We start from the raw sequence: 23231 nt of genomic DNA on the forward strand, positions 1-23231 counted from the left end.
TATTTTAAACAAACTTAATCAAATTCTACCCACGCTGCCAGCACCTGTTACCAAAATAGTGTTACATGTAAGAACGAAAGCTACCACTCGACGTGAATCTATGTGGACCATGAACGAGTTTACCCTTTATCGTTCTAAAAACTTGTGGGAAATCAATATTAATCTCTTGTCCTCTTCCTACACTAAATAGAGGTATAGAACACTTTAGCACTCTCCTACTGCAGCACAACTTCTTACAATCCTGCTGCAAACTCCATTATTTCACGTTTATTGATAACTTTGACCTTTTTTGGAAACGTGCTGATCTATTAAAAAAAGTGTCCATCCTAATTTATATGGAGCGCAAAACCTAAAATCAAATTTACAGTCACCTCCATAGATAAGTCCCTTACTCAAACACAAAGCACTTATACCCTATAAACACTGTGCGGAGCAGTATATAGCAACATGCAGGTCAACCTAAAATCCACAGTAGAGGAGATAACCATAAAAATCTGATCAAAATTAAAACAACAAACAGAACACAAAGCAGTGAAAAAAGTATTAGATGTGGACTATTAAATATCAGATTGTTTCCGTCTAAATCTCTAAGTGAATGATCTTATAACTGACCGTTAATTAGGTTCATTATGCCTCACGGAGACCTGGCTCAAAGATGAAGATTTTGTTCCTTTTAATGAAGCAAGTCCTCCCAGCTATAATAACCAACATATTTCCCGTGAGGGCGGTTGGATAGGGGGAGTGGCTGCAGTTTTTCACTCTCGCTTATCAGTCACCCCAAAAACCAATCTTAACCATAATTCATTTGGAAGCCTTTCTTTGAAATTTGTAATCAAAAAAATAAAATAAAAAAACCCATCTTACTAAATGTGGTTTATTGTCCTCCTAATCCATATTGATTTTCTCTTTGAATTCTGACTTTCTAACTGATCTGGCATTGAGCACTGATAAAGCTATCATAGTAGGTGACTTTTACATTCATGTTGATGATGAAAACAACACCCTAAATAAATACTTTCCTCACTATTAGATTCAATCGGCTTTACACAAAATGTAAACAAACCAACTCATTATCTTAATCATGCCCTGGACCTTTTCTAACATATGGTTTAGATATTTACCACCTGACAATATATCCTCAAAATTCTATTCTTTCAGATCATATTTTGTTATCCTTTGAATTCAGAATATCAGTTTCCTTAAACTCTGAGAGAAGAGTACACTATAGTAGATCACTGTCTGAAAAAGTTGTAGATAAATTAGATAGATTTAGAGATTTAGTTCCATCTTTACTTACCTATCTCAAGAGATTAGCTATCAATGTCTTACGACAGAGAAAATAGATGATCTTGTCAACAATGCAATGTTGTCACTGCACATCCCTGGATGCTGTTGCTCCACTTAAAAAGAAGACGATATGTCATATAAAGGTTGCTCCCTGGTATAATTGTTAATTGCGTCTTTTAAAACGGGCATCGTGAAAATTGGAAAGGAAGTGGCTCTCTTAAAACATGGTAGAAGTTTATTGTCTAGAGAAAGAGTTTGTTGGCTCATAAAAAAAGCTCTTTGCAAAGCTATAACTTCCTATTACTCAACTTTAATAGAGGAAAACAAGAATAATTCTTGGTTTTTATTCAACACTGTAGCTAGGCTCACCAAAAGCCACAGCTCTGTCGAACCCTCTATTCCTGTCAACCTGAGCAATGATGACTTCATCAACTTCTTTACTGATAAAATTCTAACAATTAGAAACAAAGCTAATTTCCCCCCACTACAGGAGTGCTCTATAATTTCTTAAGCAAAGCAGCTCCTGAAAATACCCCAACATGCAGCTTTTAGTTACAAAGTTTCACTCCAATTGGTCTATCTGAACTGACCTCAATAATTGGTGCTTCTAAACCAACAACCTGTCTTTTGGATCCAATCCCAACTCCGCTATTTAATAATGTATTTCCACTAATTAACACTAATATGATGAACTGGATGAATACATCTCTGCCACAGGCCTTTAAAACAACTGTAATCCAATCTCTCTTTAAAAACCTACCCTTGATCCAAGTGATGTGTATGTTAACGCTTTATCTCTAGGAGCAAAAAGTGTGTATATAAATATATGTACACAAATTATGCATAATTTGTCTAATTCTACATATTACTAACATTGAGTAAAAGAAACATTTTAAGTTGAGGAAAAGTGGTAGGAAATCCCCTCGCACCCTTTTCACCAGGAAGATATCGTTAGCATGTAAAAATAAGTTATAGCATCAAGTGAGGCTTTTTACAACAGTGTGTTTGCAAAATGTTAAATTTTCAACAAAACCTTTATTTTAAAATTCTTAATGTTTCCTCATAAATTTGCTAACCATGGTGTTTAAGTGTTTTGTGTTATCCTGTAGTAAAACTCTGGTTCCAAACATTGTTTCCAATGCACTTCTGCGTGGGTGGAGCCTGAAAGGTAGCAGCTCTGAGAGAATTGCTTAAGTTCAGGCATCAAAATGGATAAATGTGAGGTGACAGCTGGAGTGATGCAAACATAACAAAACACAAACACACATTGGCCCTCAGGGAGCATCTGTAGCGTGCCAGGTAGGACAAACACAATGGACGCATGCGCACTTAGGTGTACGTACCCACCAACATGCCCCTCAGGCTCACATACATAGACAGGGCTGGTTAGACTGGGGATGAGTGCAGACTGAGCTTAGCCAAAAATACAAGGAATGATGTCAACAAACGGCATAAAATAATCAGTTTTTCTTAATTCAAAGGAAAAATTTCATTTTAGAAGCAATATAAAACCCAAACTGATGCATATAAGAAGTCATTTGATGAATACAATGTATTTTTTTTTATTAAAACTTTTGTACATTTAAAAAAACATTAATAAACTTGGACTTCAAACATTCAGATTGAGTTAAATCTTTAATGAATGAAAAAGATTTTTGCTCACGGCAATAAAAACATAGTTCCAAAAACTTCTTGCATTTGACGAAGTCTTTGACCAGAATATCAACCAAATTAAAATACTGGATCAAAGCCATTAATAAGTCATCATAGGTATTCATTGTGCTTTTATCATTGTAATACAAAAAAGCCAGTGCAGGAAAAGAACATTGTCCATATTTATCAGTAAGGTTATTTTGGGCCATTTTTTCTTGCAATTTCTATGATATTAGCAAGCAAGTATTGAACTGCCTCCAGTGCTCTCAGACAAACTATATCGTACATCAGTGGACAAGGTATATGCTATGTTTTCCTTGCTTGAAAATTTGTACTTAAACTATGTTTTTTTTAATCTCACAAACTAAATTAAACTCAAACACCACTAAACCAAATGCTCTTAGTTTCTCTAACTCTGACAAAACATTTCTAGTCCCTCATTCGTAAGCCAGGGAATGTGATAAGGTGTCAAAATGAGAATTAAACCTCAGATTGCAAAACATTTTTTCTATTTCATAATACTACAGTGCCCATCGGAACGATGTATTCATGTGGGACCTTAAGTAGAGTTGACAATTATGGCCAAATGAGTATATTTTAAGGTTGGATGTAGAAAGAGGTGTACATCAGTGACGTGCCGTGACCACTAGGGTTGGGTAGGCACATTGCAAATCGAGACCACCAATGACAATTTCATGTTTCTGCTGTCAAGTGTTAATTCTATTCAAATAAATTTATATGTAATAATAAGACAGAAAAAACCAACAAGATCCACATGAACAAGCATTTAGCATCTAACAAAATCCACATCATAAACACCATTAAAGAAATAAACAAAACAAACAGCTTTCCCAGCTGAACGTGCCAGACTCCACCTGCAAGTGGATCACAGACTTCCTGTCTGACAGGAAGCAGCACGTGAAGCTAGGAAAAACCATCTCTGCTCCCCGGACCATCAGCACTGGATCTCCTCAGGGCTGTGTTCTTTCTCCTCTGCTTTTCTCCCTGTACACCAACAGCTGCACCTCCTCTCACCAGTCGGTCAAACTCCTGAAGTTTGCAGACGACACGACCATCATCGGTCTCATCTCTGATGGAGACGAGTCTGACTACAGGTGGGAGACAGACCGGCTGGTGTCCTGGTGCAGCCAGAACAACCTGGAGCTCAACGCTTTAAAGACAGTGGAGATGATAGCAGACTTCAGGAAGAACCCAGCCCCCCTCACTATGGGAGACTCTACAGTAAGCTCTGTGGAGTACTTCTGCTTCTTGGGGACCATCATCACTCAGGACCGCAAGTGGGAGCTGAACATCAGCTCCCTTATCAAAAAAGCTCAGCAGAGGATGTACTTCCTTCGGCAGCTGAAGAAGTTGAGTCTGCCAACAAAGATGATGGTGAACGTCTACAGCTCCATCATCCAGTCCATCCTCTGCTCCTCCATCACCATCTGGTACGCTGCAGCTACGGCCAAGGACAAGGCCAGACTGCAGCGTATCATCCACTCTGCAGAGAAGGTCATCGGCTGCAATCTGCCCTCCCTCCAGGACCTGTACGCCTCCAGGATTTTGAGGCGTACAGGAAAGATTGTGGCCAACCCCTCCCACCCCGGTCATAAACTGTTTCAATCTCTCCCTTCTGGAAGGAGGTTTCGGTCCATCAGGACCAGAACCTCCAGACACAAAAACAGCTTGTTTCCCTCTGCCACCATCCACATGAACACACCCCAAGTCACCCACTTATTATTATTGTTGCTGGGTTGTTCTTTGTTTTTTTATTTTTTGTTGTTTGTTTTGTGCACCAACTACCAAGACAAATTCCTTGTACTGTCCTTAAAACTGTACATGGCCATTAAAAACATTTCTGATTCTGATTCTGAATTATTTTATATAGCTTCCATACTCTCCCAACAAGATATATCTCATGACACGACAGCACATCCGTTGTTTGTGTTGGAAACACGGAGAAAATGACAAAAACATCTCAGAACAGCCTCAGTGAGGAGCATCCATAAAGCCAATCCTTCCTTTTGTACAATTCACTTTATAAAGTACAAAACATTTTCTGACCTTTCCTTTGCTGAAGGTCTGGTAACTCAGGTGTTGGTCTCCCATCTTTTAAAAGCTGACGTTTTTCCTCAAAAAAAAGTTTCTCTTTTGTCTCAAGTGCTGTCATCCTGACTGTGGCGTTATCCCGCCCACTAGCAAGAGAACGTAGCAGCAGCGGTCACGTGGCATCTATTCACTAATGTACTGTGAACTTAGTATAGCATTTAGCATAGCGCGGTTACGTGCAAAGGCAGCTCTCTACGCTGCCTTTGCACGTAAATGGTTGTCATCTTGGGGACCTGACTGCGCATGCGCAAACACGTAAAAACATGCAATGAGAACGGAGGCAGAAGAGCAACATGCCTTTGGGAGGGGGCGTGGCCTCCCTCTGCCTTACAGCGGAGTGAAAAAAAAAAGAAGACTGTGCAGCTGTTTCAGGAAATAGCGCTTAGTAATTTGGGCTATGAAACACACTTTCAAACTTATACGTACTGTAGGCTATTGGAAATGGAAAAATAAATAATTTATAATTATAATTTAAAAAAAAAAAAAAAAATTAAAATATCAATTCACCCTTGGGTAGGCACTGCCTTCCTTGCCTACCCTGACGGCACGTCACTGGTGTACATACTCTGTGCTCTGCAGTGTTATAAAGTGGTATATTTGCGGGTGCAAAGTAAAATAGCGAGTGCAATTTCCTTGGTTTAATTCTATGGGACATGCACATGATAAATTGATAGTTTGCACCAATGTTTGCTGGACTTAAGCAAATGGATAATAAATGTTCCGTAGCATCCTCTGTCCTTAGACCCTCCTTCGGCAAGAAAAAACTAAAAAAACTAAGTGGGAAAATTAGTTGCACGCAAACACATCATGTAAATCCAAGGTGTGCATTAGGTATTTCCACATTTTGATATATCCTCCCCATGGAAAGTATCTGAGGTTTGCTTTCCGGGGGATATGTCTTTTCGGCCACTTTCTGAGCCCAAGGGTGTTTGTACGATGCACAGAGGTGGCGATAGCCCCACTGAGACGGCAGGGCATTCGCCTGGCCACATATCTGGACAGTTGGATGCTTTTGGCACAAGTGAAGACGGAGGCCAGAGCGCACATGTGAATCCTGTTACGTCACTTATCCGATCTAGCTTTTGTGATGAATGCGGAAAAGAAAACTGCGAGTGAAGACGTTCAGGGCATGCCTTGTGCTGTTTCAACCAGGCAAATCTGTTCAGTTCAGATTATGTCTTCGAGTACTTGGGTTGGTGGCTTCAGCCATCCTCGTGATCCGCATCGGACGCCTCAACGTGAGGAATTTCCAGCTGTGGGTGGTCTCACCTGAGCTGAGTCCTGTGCGTCATGGTGCACGTAGTGTGTTGGTTATGCCAGAGTGTGGCGCGGCTCTGCGCTACTGGCGGGCGTCAGGTTTCCTGACGCATAATGTACCCATGGGCTCCATTACATCCAGGAAGGTGGTCTTCGCAGAAGCCAGCCTGATGGGCTACGATGGGGTTAATGAGGGCTGATTTGTGAGGGGCCACTTAAATGCGGACCTCCGGCGCTCTCACATAAATTATTTAGAGCGTGCAGCAGTGTTCCTCTCACTGAAGCGCTTCCTTCCATCTCTCTTGAGACATCATGTCCTGGTGAGGATGGACAATACCACAACCGTGGCGTACGTCAACAGCTAGGGCGAGTTGCACTCCCTTCGGTTGCATATGGTGGCACGCTAACTGATCCCGTGAAGCTGTGGTCGTCTCCACTCACTGAGGGTGACGCATGTTCCGGGGGTCCTGAACACAGGCATGGACTTGTTGTCCAGGGGCCCTCTGGTATACGGGGAATGGATGTAACATCCGGAGGTGGTACAACAGTTGTGGGCCCGTTACGGATGGGCCGAGGTGGATCTGTTCACTGCGGGGGAAAACACGCAGTGCGCAATGTTTTTCTCCCTTCGCAGCACAGATGCTTCCCTCGGCTTAGACGCACTGGCGCATGGTTGGCCGCGCATGCTGCTTTATGCATTCCCCCCCCCCCCCCCGTTGGCCCTGATACCCCCCACTCTGTCCAGGGTGAGGGAGAACTGCCATGCTCTTATCCTGGTGGCTCCACATTGGCCTGCCATGCACTGGCTGGCAGAGATTTACTAGTTGCAGTGTGCTCATCCCTGGCAGCTCCTGCTGCGCAGGGACCTGCTGTCGCAGGCGGGGGGCTCAGCTTTTTACCCGCACCAGAGTGTCTGGTGCCGTGGGCTTGGCCTCTTAGTGGCTCAATCTGTCAGCTGTGGGACTCTTACATAGTGTGATTTCCACTATACAGAGTGCTCGAGTTCCTTCCACTAGGTCTCTTTATAATTACAAGTGGAGAGTTTTTGAGGGATGGTGCCTCCTCAGGAGGCCCTTTCATGATTGACAAGCGCAAAGTCTTTTCCACTGTGAAAGTGTATTTAGTGGCGGTTGCCGCCTATTGTACTGTAGGTTTTGGGGGAGAAACAGACGAGCCACCCACTGATCTGCAGGTTTATGAAGGGAGTGCGCATGCTCCCCCCGTGTCCAGACCACTGGTACCACCGTGGGATCTGGCTATGTTTCTGGAGGGACTTAAACGTTCTCCTTTCGAACCGCTGGGAGAGACGGGCCTGAAGTTTGCTTCTCTGAAGGCTGTTTTGTTATTGGCTCTGGCGTCAGCTAAGCGGGTCAGTGACATCCATGTGCTATCTGTGCACCTGTCATGCGACCAGCTCTTCCCGGGTGATGTGAGGATAATTTTGAAGCCCAACCCGGACTTTGTGTTGTCGGTGGTGGGCTCATGTTTTCCCATTGGCCTTTTCTGCCTCACAAGGTGAGCAGCAGTCTCATGTGCTGTATCCAGTTTGTGTGGTACGCACTTACATGGACATGACAAGGAGCCTCAGGAAGAGCGATCACCTTTTCGTCTCCTGGGCTAATCCCTGTAAGGGGAAACCTGTTACTAAGCAACGTCTGTCACACTGGGTTGTGGAGGCTATTGCTTTGGCTTATACAAGTTTTTTCAGGGGAGTGTCTGCTCAGGACATTTGTTCGGCAGCAAGTTGGACCTCGCCTCTCACGTTTGTCCGCTTTTACATGTTGGATGTCTCAGCTCCGTGCGAGGCACGAGCGTTTTTACTGTCCTAATGTGTGCTGGTTTTTGCTCGATAAGCATGTCTGCAATACGGGAGCTACCACATCTCATAGTAAGACATTTCATGAAATATTATGAAATAGAACTTTAGGTTGTTTACATAACCCTGGTTCTATGAATAATGAGTGAAATATACCACCAGACAACCCTTCTTGCTTGGGAGAGTGAGAAGAGGTGCTTATTTTGAATGAGGTGTGCCCGTCCGCCGCTTCCTCTTTTAAGATGTGGTGATGTCCCTGTTGGTTGGGCACGTTTCACCAGCCAATCAGGATTAGCAATTTGAGAAAAATGCTTCTGAGGGCTGCAGATGGGAGTGCATTAAATAACCTAAAGCTTTTTATACATGGGAGAATAAAGACACTCAAATACGCAGACAAACAAGTAGAAAAACTCCTGGCTTTAAAACACTTTTCTTTTTCATAGTAATTCAGACTGTATTGATTTGCAAAGTCTGTAAGTTGTAAGGTTAACCAAAAAGAACAACTGCAATCATGTGTGCGTGTGTGTGCTATCAAATACTTTTTGCAGCATTTATAAACCAGCCCAGCTGGTGCTCTTAAAATATCAAATTCTTCAATTTCTTTGAGGTTCTAAACCCTGCAAGCTTCATCAGTGCATTCACCGAACCCTTCGTAATTCAATAAAATAAAACAATTCCTTCAAAACTTCCATATTTCAATTGGACAAACACATGTAAGCCTGGGTCAATTTGTTGCTTTGTTCAAAAATATCTAAACCTGAGGCTCGAATGAACCCATGTTCAAAACCACTGATCTAAAAGCTCAATCAGAGATGGGCATCTATTGTCTCAGTAAGTTTTAAAAAAAAATGAGTTGTATTTTCAGAGGGCAATATCATAAAAATTCCAGTCAACATTTTTGAATAATGGCCAATCTGTCCATTATTACAGGAAAGAGCAAAGGGTTTGCATCATTTTGTATATTGAGTGATCTTTGTGTACCGGTAATTCTTCTGTTTTGTTTTTATTTTTTCTTGACTCATTTTGTGTGTTTTTGTGCATTTGTTTTGGGCCTATGGAAATGGCTCTACTGCAGCATTAGTAAGGCCAATTCAAAGTAAAGCATGAAGGGAAAGGCCTTGCAATAGTCTTGGTTCAAGTACCCAATTTCTCCTTTTCTGTATCCCCTTTGTCCAACTGCAACATTTTGCTGAGAAAACTAAAACTAAAAATGACTATAGAGCATAATGATGGAATGTACTAGTGATAACACACATTTTAAAGAGTCTCATTTTGTAGATTAGTGGAAAGAAACAGTATTTAGTGCAGTGGCTCCCAACCTTTTTTGGATTGTGACCTCATTTTGATATCAAGAATTTCTGGCGAACCCAAAGACATTTTTTTTTTTTCTAGAATTAGTTTTTGATCACATTTGAGCTCAGATTTTTCCTGCATTTTAGTGGAAATACTTGTTTAAGATTGTTTTATTTATTTATTTATTATTAAATAACAATAATTAAAACATTTTAAAAATATATTTAGATTTTTCAGAAATTTTAGGCAACCCCCCCATGGGGTCTCAACCCCAAGGCTGAAAAACACTGATTTAGTGGCTCCTGAATAGATTAATTTTTAGAGTTTTTATGATTTCCGGTCATATCACGCCTGGGGTGGGACGAAGACGGACAATTTATTTGTTAATTTTCCACTCTCTCAAATACCCCCTGTTGTGCCATCACATATACCCATTTGAGAAACACTGCTCTATATAATTTAATTTATTATAAGTCCTTTTAAATTCTTAATGTATTGTGGTTGATATTTTTGTTGATTGTTCTGTTCGATCAAAATAAATCACCAAAATTACAATGATCTGCACCATTCCCTATGATGACTTATTTCTCTCTACTTGTTAAAATGAATGAATGTGAACAATAGTTGACAGAAAGACAAAAACAAAAATAACAACAAAAAATGGCATTTGCTGCTCACTGTTTCTTAGATCTTTCTATTTGAATTCTGTCATTGGGAGTTGTTCATGTTGAAAACATCTGCAGCGAAAGATACTTCACACACTTTCTCCAGGAAATGTGACAAGGTTAGATTCAAACTACAGGATATTTGGCTTTGAATACTTCTGGAATGATTAACTTCTGAGTATGTGCTATGTTAGACCTTTGACCCTGAGATATTCTATATTGAATTAAATCCACGGCACTTGTTCGCATTATTTGTTAGTTTCTTGAATAAGATGGCAGGAAAACACTTTGCACAAGGCTGCGTAAGGAAACATCACTTCACCAACAAGCTTTAACCTTTTACATTTGGTTAAGCTTTACAGTTGTTTTTTTCTTCCATCTGTTTCTCAGGGCTGCTTCACCTTTGTTCCTTTTTATAAAGCTTCTCGTAGCAGAAAAGTATTATCCTAAGAGCACTTCCAGAATATATTTGACTATATAAAGTAGTTATCTGCACAGCTTCACTAACCTTCTGCTGTCTGTTCGTCCTCCTGATGCATTTTTTAGAACGGTCATGTCAAAGGTCCAGCAGGACTACAAAGAAGACATCTCTTGAGGTGCCCTCATTGCTAATGCGTTTCTCTTGCCGTATCTTTCTCCCATTTTCATCGAGGAAAATTCACAACCTCTTAAATGTTTGCCACCATTGGGTGATTCCACGGTCAGGTAGAAAGTTCTCCCATCTTTGCACAATGGATATAGCTGAAAAAGTCTGTTCAGGTCAGAAACTTTACTTTTAATGACTGTTTAATCTCTCAAAAATGTCGAAACTTAAGAATAGGCATGTTAATCAAACAGCGGGGGAATTGCATCAATTACTTTTTTGGGGTAAATTTCAGCTTTTTACAATTTCTTTAATTTTCAGCCTCAAGTGTTTTTTGCATGAGCAGTCTTTTAAGGTAATTAAATTAAAACTAAGAATAAACTCGTGAAAGGAATGCATGTTGTGAGCCTATTTGCCTTTTTTGGGCGTTATCGTATTGGGAAAGTTCCTTATCATCAGGACCATGCCGAGACCTTGAGGGGCAAGGGCTGAATAAATAAAGACGTTGTTGTCGAACAAATATAAATAACTCAGTTTTAGAATAAAAATCTCAACTCTGTTTGGGTTGAAATGGCAGGGCAAATTACTATTGGTAGCAACTCTACATAGTTTTGAGAGGTGTTTGAGAAAGTGGAATAATTCTTTAAAAGAATTTACTTTCTGAGTGACATTTTATTTGGCATTTACCATTCTCTTTTGTACTCCTCTTGTTTACATTTTTATTTATTCAACAAAAGATGGTCCTTCCAGAACAAGAAGGGTCTTCTTTCAAAATAGGAGTGGAAGTAGACATTATCTCTAAAATATCTATAAACTCATGATCTCCACTCCCAAGACGATTTAACAACAGTCTCCCCAAGTCAACTGATACCAGGAACCTTTATATTATAGAGATGAACATAATGAGTAAATCAAAGCTAAACAAGTCAGCTTTAGAACTGAAGAACCTTTTTGAATAAGCAAAAGTTCAACTCCAATGACTTCAATTAAGATACCAGAATAACAGACATTTGTTCTGATAAATTTGATCTGGTAAAGATTTTTAATTTAGTATTTACTTGAGACCAAAATGTCAAGTTTTGGGAATTGGATTTTCTTTTCGAGCACATGATCTTCGAGGCCTGACTTTGTCTATACTGTAACATCTCCAATGGCTTTAAGTCATTCAGTCCTAGTTTGCATCTAGACTTTGTCTAGATCAGGGTTGTCAATCTAATTTTAGTTCAACGGCCAAATATGGACTAGTTTAATCACAATTGAGCCAAACGTTTTAGGCGGGAAAACAAACAATTTCAACAATAATGTGCTCAAGTTTGCACTTCTAGTTATAAATTAGACATTACATATTATGGAAGGCATCAACATTATCTAAGCAATAAGTAACATACTTAAATGTCCTTTGATTTATTTATTTGTTGACCAATTTTTATTTAATCTGGGGAAATTTTGTGCAATAATTTGAGAAAAATTGCTGGATTTTGGAAAAAATTACAGTTCTGTCAACAACAATCTACAACTGAATTATTTGGTAATTTGCACAATAGCTGGCTTTCCATTACAGATTTTCGCAAAACAAAAGTGAAATGTCGACCAAGTATAATTGCACTTTGAACGTGTTTCCATTGAACATTGTTTTGGGCGGGAGCCTCACAACTCCCGTGAAATCTCATCATGCGAAACTTCGCCGCATGTAGACGGGCGCTCCAAACCTCCTTATAACACTCCGTCTTCTTTTGTTGTTTTACGTCTAATGCGGCAGTAATGATTTATTCAGTGTAAGGCTAAAAAATGTCCTGTCTTTTGTTTCCAGGTACCGCGTCATGTTTACTTGGAGAGAAGTGTAGTCAATCATGTCTGAAGAAGGGCGTCCAGCCCGAAGCGTCACGTTTTTTGTTGTAAGTTAAATTAAAGTTGGGAGCTAACTATGCAGTTGTGCAGACTTCTTTTCATTGCATACTCTGAGAGAAGTGGTCATGTGCCCAGGTACATCACTTCCTGTGAAGTGTATTTGCGGAACAGGTGTTTCCATGGGGATTTTGCGACACATTTCAATTTTGAAACGTCTGAAAAACCTCCTCATTAAAGTGTAAAAAGTTTTTGGGGATATTTGAGTGTTTATTCAAAGTGTGGGTGTTGCCATTACCAGTTTTTATTGCACTATTTAGAGTTTGCGCATTTCCAAAGGTAATGGAATTGCAGCTACTGATTCATGTTTTCTGTGTCAAATTAATTTTCTCCTGTGGGCGGAATTGGATGCTCTGAAGGGTCGTATTTGGGCCTTGAGTTTGACACGTGGCCTAGATCTACTGAGTTAAAAAATAAGCTGAAACTACTTTGATACTACAGTTCATTGCACAGAAAAATAATCTTCTTTGCTGCTTCATTCAAGTTAAAAACATACAACTCCCAAACAATAACTTAAAGAAATAAAAAAACGAAAAAAATTATGAATAATTAAAGATGATTTAAATTTACATGTTTAACATTCTCGTAAACTAACCTTTTGCCGCCATTTTATTGTGGCTGTCTTCACGGCGTTTATCTATGTGTCACCTTATTGTTCAAGCTATTGCATTTAAAACTACGCAGTGATGGAATTCAAAATAGATACATCTCATTGAAGTAGTAGCAGCCTAAAGAAAAGGATGGGTTATCTTCATTAGGGAACCAGGAAACTCTGACACTCTGGAACATTGCACACTCAATAAATCAGTATGAAAAATGCTGGTTTAAATTCTTGAAAGTCTATCATCTATTGGTGGCCCAGAGGGGGCAGTGTTTTGCTGTGTGGGGGGAAGTTGAATCCTAGGTCAGGAGGAAACTGCAATATTTATCCCCTCTTACATCACCTCCCCTTCTGACAAAGTGCGCTGAGCGCTTTGGGGGCATACTAATTCGCCTACCGGGTGTTAGCTCCCCGTATCTGCCATTCAACACAATGACAGTAATTTGGCAGAAAGTTGAAAGTAGGTCTGGACACAATTCCCAGTATCCAGAAAGAACAGAGGCTTGGAATAACGGCTGCAGAGATTTACAGTAATGCAGAAAACTTGGCACACGGTTCGGCACGTATGAATACACACATGCACTGTTTTTAATTTACAATAAGTGTACACTGGGCTTTAGGGGAGTTGATGTGTGACGAAAACAGATGCAGCACTTTTCATAGACTTACAAAAAACATTCCTCTAGCAGTTTCTCTGTGGCTACTGGCTAGGGGTTTTATTTATTTCACATTGAGATTTAAACATGCTTTTACTGTAGATTCTAATTCCCGCACATCACTGATATTCATCAATAAAGGGAAGTAGTTCAAGGAAACATTTTGATCTACAGAAGGAGGGCTTATACTTGGATATTATGACATATTTCAGAAGGGGACTCTGGAGAATTGTCCCGCCACTGGTTTCACCACAAGCCCGTATGGGATGCTGAGCTTTTTCTTCGCTTTTTTTGTTTTTTTTTCTTCTCGTGCCTTCATTGGGGGCCATTACAAACCTGATTTATCCGGCATGCCGCTGTGAGCACACCCATCTGTAAGCCGCCTGTAAAACTGATTCATGCAAAAGATCAATTTCCCTCTGATGGTTCTATTTGTCTGTATTCGCATGCTCGGAATAAGCGTTGCAAGAAATGTGAAATGAGATCTCATTTTCCGCATGAATCCATCATATGCTGCACGCTCTGGTATGATATAGTATCGTTATTGTACATCAGCCATCTAATTTAAGCGATGTCTCTTTACTCATGGAAAAAACGTGTTATTTTTCCTATTGTATCAGGTGTCTTACCGCAATCTACACATAATTGTTTGACTTTATCATATTTTGACAATATTTTGATTAATGTGGAGATATGGTGCTGGTCAATTACATTTTCAGTTACAATTATGTCTTCAATTACGCATGTTCAATTACAGGTCAATTATGACTACGGTGATAAGCATTTTTTCCCAATTAAAATTACAATTATGAATTATTCTCAGAAAATCAATTTAATGCAAGTTGACCTTCTTCTCGTGTTAGCTTCCTGTTAGCATCTCTTATGATAACGGGTCCTAAATCAGCTGTAAAATACACTAAAAACAATATATATATATATATATATATAGTTTCTTTCTTATCAATTGGTTACCTTGTTAGGCTTCCTAATCAATAAAAATGTAGATTAAATTTTTTTATTATCATTTTTTAATTGGTAAAATTGAATTGAAAATTTTTATAGAATTTTCATACCAATTACAATTACAAAGTCCATTATCTAAACTCAATTACAATTTAGTCACATTTATGACATTAACAGATTTTTTAAATTACAATTATATTTACACTAATTGTAATTATCAATTACGCAATTACAATTATAATTGACCCCAACCCTGGTGCTAGCCAAACAACCTTTTCAGATGCGTTTCAGACTGGTACTTATTTGCTGCTCTATTAGTTGTTTCTGCTTCATTCTCGTGTTCTTCTAGCAACGGCTTAGAGACAAGTTTCAACACGAAGTAGCGGTGGAAAAAAAAAGAAGCTTCAAACCAAGATATCGAGTTTATTTTCACTCTCAAAAACATGACAGATGAAAAATAGAGGGGGAGGGAAAACATTCTGAGCACCAGCGACAGCTTTGAAACCTTGGAAAGCCCACTGCAACCAATCTCCACTTCACAGGCATGCAGCCGTGCACTTTGGGAAGTCTGAGGAGAGAGCGTGAGAGGCTTTGAAGGAATGAGGGGAAAATGGCAGCAAATGAAGCCAGGCAGCGGAGTATTGTTCCCTCCTGCTCGCAGTAATGAACAGGTCCTAAGAACAGACTTGGGAAAATTGGTCCCTGGTGGGGGCCCCTGGTACTCTTATCCATTTGATGGGTTTTCCACTCATACCTGTGGCTGAAGAGTCACAGACGGGGAGATTTTGTTGGGTTTGTGTAATGCCACACATTTAATTCAAACCCTTTAATACACGTGTCAAACTCAAGGCCTGGGGGCCAAATCTGGCCCTTTATAACATCCAAATTGGCTTGCAGGGGAAGGCAAAAATGACTGAGAAAACATGAATCATTGAATTCAGTGTTTCTCAAATAGGGGTACGCGATGGCACTACAGGGGTACGCAATGGCACCACAGGGGTACTTGAAAGAGAGAGAGTCAGTGAAAAATTTACAAAGTGTCAGTCTTGGCCCCACCCCAGGTGTGATATGACAGGAAACTATAGAAATAAATCTATTCAGAAGCCACTAAATCAGGGTTTTTCAACCTTGGGGTCGGGACCCTATGTGAGGTCGCCTGGAATTTAAATTGGGTCGCCTGAAATTTTGGAAAAATTCAAACAGATTTTTTTATCTTTATTTTTTATTTTTTTTAATTAAAACAATTAACACACAATCTTAAACAACTGTATATGTTCACGTTGTGAAATCTTCTTTAAATCTAGTTAAACTAAAATGCAGTAAAAATATAAATAAATCTAAGCTCAAACTTGATCAAAAACTAATTGTAGGTTTAAAAAAAAAAAAAAAAAAAGGTTTTGGGGTAGCCAGAAATTGGGAACCACTGCACTAAATTCTGTTTCATTGCACTTATTTACAAAATGAGATTGTTCAAAATGTGTCATCACTCATTCATTCCATCATTATGCTCTATAGTTGTTTTTAATTTGTTTTGTCAGCAAAATGTTGTGGTCGGACAAAGGGGGTACTTGGACTCAGAAATAAGACAAAGGGGTACTTGAGCCAAAAAAGTTTGAGAACCACTGGTTTAAATTGCTCAATAATTTAGTTGTGAATATACCAGTAGGGTTGCAAAGAGGCATAAAATATCCTTCAAATTTCCACAGGAACTTGAGGTGAAGAATTTTGGCAATATTCAAAAAATAGAAACTTTTCATGGGAATTATTTATTTAAATCAAGCAGAAATTGAGAGAAAATTTTAATCACTGTATCAAATCCAATCATAAACATTGGCCTCCATGCGAAATAATGCACTTTAAAAAAAAAACATCAAATTTGAACAGATTCATTTAGAAGTAAAACCAAAAATTATTCAATGAAGTTTCAATGAATTTGTCACAAATTTCATTTCTACTGTCAAATTGCTGAAAGAAACCTAATTTTTCCAAAAGCCTGCTCAATCCTCAAATTGGTTGACAAAAATTACCCCAAATATATATTATATATACTCTACATACATACTTCTATTTTATTGTCCATATTTGGCCCCTGAACTAAAACAAGTTTGAACACCCCTGCTTTAATAGGACTAGTGTAGGAACCGCAATATATGATGGCACAGGAGATAATCCACAAATTTGCATTAAAACAAGGACTAAATGAGTTCATGAATATCTAATGTTTTGTTAAATCCCCATTCAGTTTCATCTCTGTATTGGTATTGAAGCCAAGAATGAAATATTAATGACTTAGCTGCTTAAATGTATATTATGCAGTCAGGGTTTGCAATGGATTCAATGCACATTTTTATCTTTTAATAAGTCCAAACACGCCTCCTTAATGTTTGAATCATACAATACTCATCATTAGGGACAGGTGAACAACATCCATGTTAGATACTAGTGTTTTCATGCTGTTTTGGCTCAATAAGGGATCAATGGATGTTTGATCTTCTGACACAGCAGGCTAATCTTGAGCCAGGCTCAAGATCCAGAATAATATACTGTCATCACTGGGTGGCAAAGCCCAGGAGAAGCTTTAGCATTAAAAACTTTCTTTGGTGTTTTCATCAACGTGACTGGTGTTATTTTTCTCACCCATTGCATGTAAAAAGTCCTTTAAAAAAGGCACTTGCACTACTTGTTTGCCAAAAAACTATTCCAATTTTATTTAAGCTAAGAAGCCTTCAGGAGTCAAAATAATCACATCAAGTGGAAATCTTCCAACGTTATTCTCTTTTTAGGACAAATTATCTCTTTTTTTTCTCTCTCTTTCTCTCTCTCAATAGTTTTCATGTGCAAAGCTGCAGAGGAGGAGCAGAGAGAATCTAGCACCAAAAACACACACACTTTGGAAGATAATGATTGGATTTACAAACCTAAGGATAGCAGAGCTTTGTTAACTTTGTTTGAACTTTATATTGTTCGAATAGAACAAAGGCAGTCAGCTCTTCTTCCTATGGTAAAGCCTCTTTAGTAAGTTAAAGGAAGAATTGTATATATATGACTAAACCTAATGGTGGTAGCATTAACATGTGATTCCTATCTGCAAAAAGCAGTTAATTCAAAAAGGAAAGTCACCATTTTGACACATTTTTTTAATCTGTATTCACATATATCTGGTTTAAATATGATGTGGTCCAAATACAATGTAGTAGTCACACATTTCAAAGTTTAGGGCTATGCTATCAACAGCCAAATGACAAAGTTTTGGTCACAAGTTTTATTAAAAAGTTTCACAATACATTACATATTACATGAACACCAGTGTCAGTGTTGGAGGGTCTTGAAAAACACAGGGGAGGTTAAAACATGGTCTCGACAAAGACATTCAGGGACTCCATTAAAATGGAATGTGTCATTTGACAGAGCCAGCCCAGGGAAAACTCACAAAGAGTTGGAAAGAACATTCATTAAGGCCCGGACATGGTTTTTGGAACTGGGACCTTTTCAGCTGTGAGGCTAACTTTTGTGCTAACACACAACTTGAAGCTATTTTTGATACGTGTCTTCCTGCCATACAAAAACTGCTGACAAATGTACAAGTGGCTGGATCACACGGGGCAAAAGACAAAATAAAATAAAATATATAGACCGTCTCGAGATTTGCGCCAACCACAATGTGTGTAACATTTTACAATAACGCAAAAATTATTTGTAACATAATTGAATTTGCCAGAGGCTGCTTTCTGCTTCATTTTTGCTGCAGTACCATACATTACCTGCTGGGCGCAGTGTTGCTTCACCATTTACATTGTGAAAAAGAATTGCGCAACAGAAGAAGAACCAACCTAAAGTCTCAAAAGTTTGGGGCCATTTTAGTGAAAACTTATACTAGTATTTTTAAAAGAACAAAATAATTCATATATATTTTGTACATTCACCGTGTTTTGAGGCACTTAAAATATTTGTATATTATGTTCATTTTGTTAAGAATTGTATTTTTTCAAATTAATTTGGTAAAACTGTCATGAGAACGTTTAAACACGAAGGGGAGTCGCCCCCGCGAACTCTGCGTTTGCTGGGTTGAAACACAGCTATTGGTATCAAATTTTGTTATTGGCTGAGAATTGTAGCTTGTGACGTTTTGGTGGCTTCTAACGTCACTGTTAGCCCCGCCCCTCCTATAAAAACTAGGACCTGTTGACTTCTGTGATGAGAAGGTTAGATTGAGAGAGTAGTGAATAAAGAGGGATAGTGTGTATTGAGTAGGTTGTTAGCGTAGCATAGATTGTTCTTTTCAGATTTTATAGTATAGACTGGGTGTGTCTTAATTACACCAGGAGCCCCACCTATGATGGAGGATTTTTTTTAAAATTCCCCCCCCCCCGGTGGCAAAACCAGGGGGTTAGTCACTCTTTAACCAGGTGCTAGCTAATATTTTAGCATTAGCAATTCTGACAAAAATAATTCTGTGTTCTTGATACTTGCACCATCATATCATGTCTGCAATGTATTTTGGAGGTCATTGACGGCTAAATTAAAGAGAAAAAGCAGTATATCAGTCTGTTTGCATGGTACCAGTCCATAGGCCTTGGTACCAGGTCACAAAGAAAGAATGCAAGTTGTGAAAACGTGTATATATATTTTTGTGTATGGATTTGTCTAGATTTTTCATTTCATACATTTTTTTTTACTTTAATTGATGTGATTTACGCACCACTTGACCCTAGGCCAACTGTGTATAGCCATGTCAATGAGGTCTGTGGACATTTATCTGGTATTAAAGAAAATTGGCATTTACTGGATGGCACTTTTTAAATCACTTTTTTCTATCATTCTCTTCTTTTCTCAGATCGTTTTAAGCCTGCAAAGTGGAGGAACATGCAGTCAGAGTTGTAGCTCCAGCATTTTGAAGTTTGATGGTAAGCTCCATTCTGTCTTACTGACTTTTTTTCTCCAATAGAACAGTTTCCTTCCTCCCTCCGATTACTACATAATTTACAAGGATTCATTTGGATTTGTGAGCGGCACTCGGGTGATGACCCTGACTGACAGATTTATGCGAAGGTTCTCCTAATGCATTGTGGGTCCTGCGTTATCATTCCTGTCGGTTTCTATATTTTATTCAGAAGTCCTGCTGTACTAGTTGGGTGAAAGGCAATTTTGGCCTTGGCTTGAGTAAGAGACCATGACTATAGAAAAAAGCTCATACCCAGATCCCTTTTTGTCTCTGCAAAACTACCGTCAAGTAGGAATATTTGTATTACCAAAGAAAAAAAAAGTATTAATGGCATAAAAACAAAATATTCAAGGCTGTATTTTTCTTTCTGTTCATATGATGAACAACTGGAATAAATGGGGCACTTTAGAGAAAAAGAAGATGAAAGAAATAAAAAACTTTTATATTTTAGCTGTGTACTTAATAGAAGGCATTAAGGGTCAATAGCTGGGTTTCCATTACAAATTTTCGCAAAATAAAAGCAATATTTCTAAATGTCGACAGTGTAGTTGCGCTTTGAATGTTTTTCCATTGAAGGTTGTTTTGGGCAGGAGCCTCATAACTCCCGTGAAATCTCATCCTCCTTATAACACTCTGCATTGCTTTGTTGTTTCATGTCTCATGTGGCAGTAATGATTTTTAAGTATAATGCTAAGAAATGTCTCGGTCTCCTCCTGTTTACACGTACCGTACCATGAAGAGAGGTCATATGACCAGGTATGTGATGTTCTGTGAAGTGTATTTGTGTAAAAAGTGTTTCCAAGGCGCTTCTGCTTCACGTTTCAATATCGAAAGGTGTTAAGTACCTCCTCATGAAAGCGTATATACTTTTTAGCGATATTTGAGTGTTTTTTTTTCCAAATTAAGGTGTTTCCATTACCAGTTTTCATTGCACTATTTACATTTTGCGCATTTCCAAGGTTAATGGAAACGCATGCTATCAAGACTTTTTACAAACAGGTTTGGGGCTTGGATGCAAAAAAACAACTTAAAATGGTTTCCACTTTGAAACATCATCTGGTATTCCTTTGTTCTACATCTGCTAATCACAAGGCGGAACACACTCTGGACTGCAAAGACCTGCAGCCTTCTAGCTGTGAGGCCTCCAACTTATTGGGCAACGTGAACAGCATTATAATGTCAACTTTGTGTTGACAGTGAGTTTGTTTCCTTCTCATCTCCAACCTTGTTCATCCTCTTTTTCTTTGTCTTTGTCTATTTCACCCTCTTTTCACCCTTTCTCTCCGACTGCCTCGGCCTCACATCAATCATGCCAAGGCTTATTGTGGATGAAATATTTAGAACATGAGTGCCGATGTGCACACACTGCAGATGCACTGCGATGCATGATGTGAATCTCTGATGGTTTGAAGGAGTTCTTCCAACTTCGGTTGGTTTGAATGACACACCCCCATGCAAAGAGTTTGGAAATGTTATGATTGGGGTATTTCAGGTTCATTTCTCAAGGTTTAGGAGAGAGTTCATATGCCTGTCAGCAAATAAATAACATGACAAGTGCAATACTATCTTTAAGCTACATGCTAAAACCACCAAAATCTGAGCAATTGTTTGTCTAAAACAGTGGTTCTGAATGTTTTTTGAAGTACCCCCTTTGTCCAGCTACATCATTTTGCTCAGAATACTACAAAAAACCAAAAACCTAACTATACAGTAGAGCATAATGATGGAATGAATGATGGTTAAAGGTGCTATCCGCAACTCTCAGATCCCTCTCCCCCCTCCCCCCCAGCTGCTCACTTGCCCTGCCTCCAAACTTTCCAAAGTCCCTCCCTCAGAGGAGCTAACAAGCTAATGTTAGTATGACAGCTACATCACAGTAATATAACATGCACTGTTGAAAGCATATTACTGCAGCGCTTTTCTCTCTAAATGTGCACACACCTCAGCAGCAGCAACAACACAGTGTCACTTACAGCAGCCCACACGGAGGCTGCTGCGCACACATGAACAACACATGCATCACAGAGTTCTAGTGTAACAATTACAAATCAAACATAATGTAAATCAAGCAGCAGTAATTACCTTTCAAGCAGAAAAGTTGCTAATTCCATCTTCTACTCCTCCAGACCATACACTGTAAAAAAAGACGGCGCTACAGCCTCGGGAATGGGGCAGGGACTGTGAGCAACAGCTGTCAGTCCATCAAATACAATCCTGATTGGTTTGTTTTGCTCAGTCACGGTACATTCTGACAACCTGCAGGAGCACTGTTTTTTTCACACAAACTACTAGTTTCATGTAAAGCTGTCCTTACATAGTGACAGCTTTAGCAAATATGGCAAAAAGTTAGTTTTATAAAAGTTGCAGACTGCACCTTTAACACACATTTTAAAGAATTTAACTTTGTAAATAACTGGAAAGAAATGGTCTTTAGTGCCTCATTAATAGATTTTTATCATATCCGTGAACAAGACTGACCTTTGTGTTTTCAGTTCATGTTCTCATGAAGATCATTTTCATTATCATTATGATTATTGTTTGAAAACAAAAACACATATTTTAAAATCCCCATATTTTTCATGCTCTTATTTGTAAATTTAACACTCTCTGTCTCTCAAGTACCCCCTTTAATGCCATTGCGTACTATTCATAGTGGTCAATGTACCCCCCAATTGAGAAATACTGGTCTAAAAATAAACAAAAATATGAAGACACAATGAAGTTTTTCACCAGCTTATATGAAAATGTAAAATAATTAACTCTTTTACTGCAAGTCTGTTATTACTACACGTTTACTTTTAAAAATCATGTAAAAATTGTTGTTTAAGTATTTGCAAGAAGAGCAGTCAGAGAGCGCAAATCGCCACCAAGCCCCAAATATCCTCTTTGCCAGATATTGGTGGTTATCTGGATCAGTGATCCTGATCATGGTACCATGATTATTCACACTTTAAAGGCCTGGGACATTTGTATCCACATTAATAATGATACAATTAATCAACAGGTATGGGCACCCTAGGGTGGCTAAAAAAAAAAACACTTTTTCAAGAAAAACCTCCTCCCTGGGTGAAATAGTGTTCCTTTTGGGGTAAAGAACAAAATTATCATATTTCATGAACAATGGTGAGATTACATCAAAAAGAACACTATTTCACCCAGGGAGGGGATTTTCCTTGAAAAGGTGTTTTTTTGAGTCACTCTGAGGCACCCTTATCTTTTTGAAATGTCACAATGAAATTTCTTGAAGATTGGTCAATTGCAAACCAAGATATGAATTTATGACATTTTGCTAATGAGAGATGGAGATTTTTTTATTTATTTTTTTAAACTGATCTCGAATCAGTATATTGATCGCATCTCTTCCAAACTTTTATTGACTCTTCCATAGGGAGAGTGGTAGAGTCATCTTCTGATTGAGAGGTTGGGAGTTTGATCCCAGGGCTATACCTGTCTGTCGAAGTGTCCTTGGGCAAGACACTGTACCCTAAGTCTTTCCCA

At 38.8% G+C, this 23231-nt stretch overlaps 1 long non-coding RNA gene across 1 annotated transcript in view; it reads left to right on the top strand.

Annotated features, from left to right (window-relative positions):
* The window catches only part of LOC114465371 (uncharacterized), a 248113-nt gene that overhangs the window by 24727 nt on the left and 200155 nt on the right, over window positions 1–23231 (top strand). The window contains exon 2 of the long non-coding RNA XR_003674300.1: window positions 19626–19695. This is a non-coding gene — a long non-coding RNA (uncharacterized LOC114465371). The remainder of the gene's footprint in view (window positions 1–19625; window positions 19696–23231) is intronic.

This window comes from Gouania willdenowi, chromosome 6, assembly GCF_900634775.1.
Source record: "Gouania willdenowi chromosome 6, fGouWil2.1, whole genome shotgun sequence".
NCBI classification, from domain to species: Eukaryota; Metazoa; Chordata; class Actinopteri; order Blenniiformes; family Gobiesocidae; genus Gouania; species Gouania willdenowi.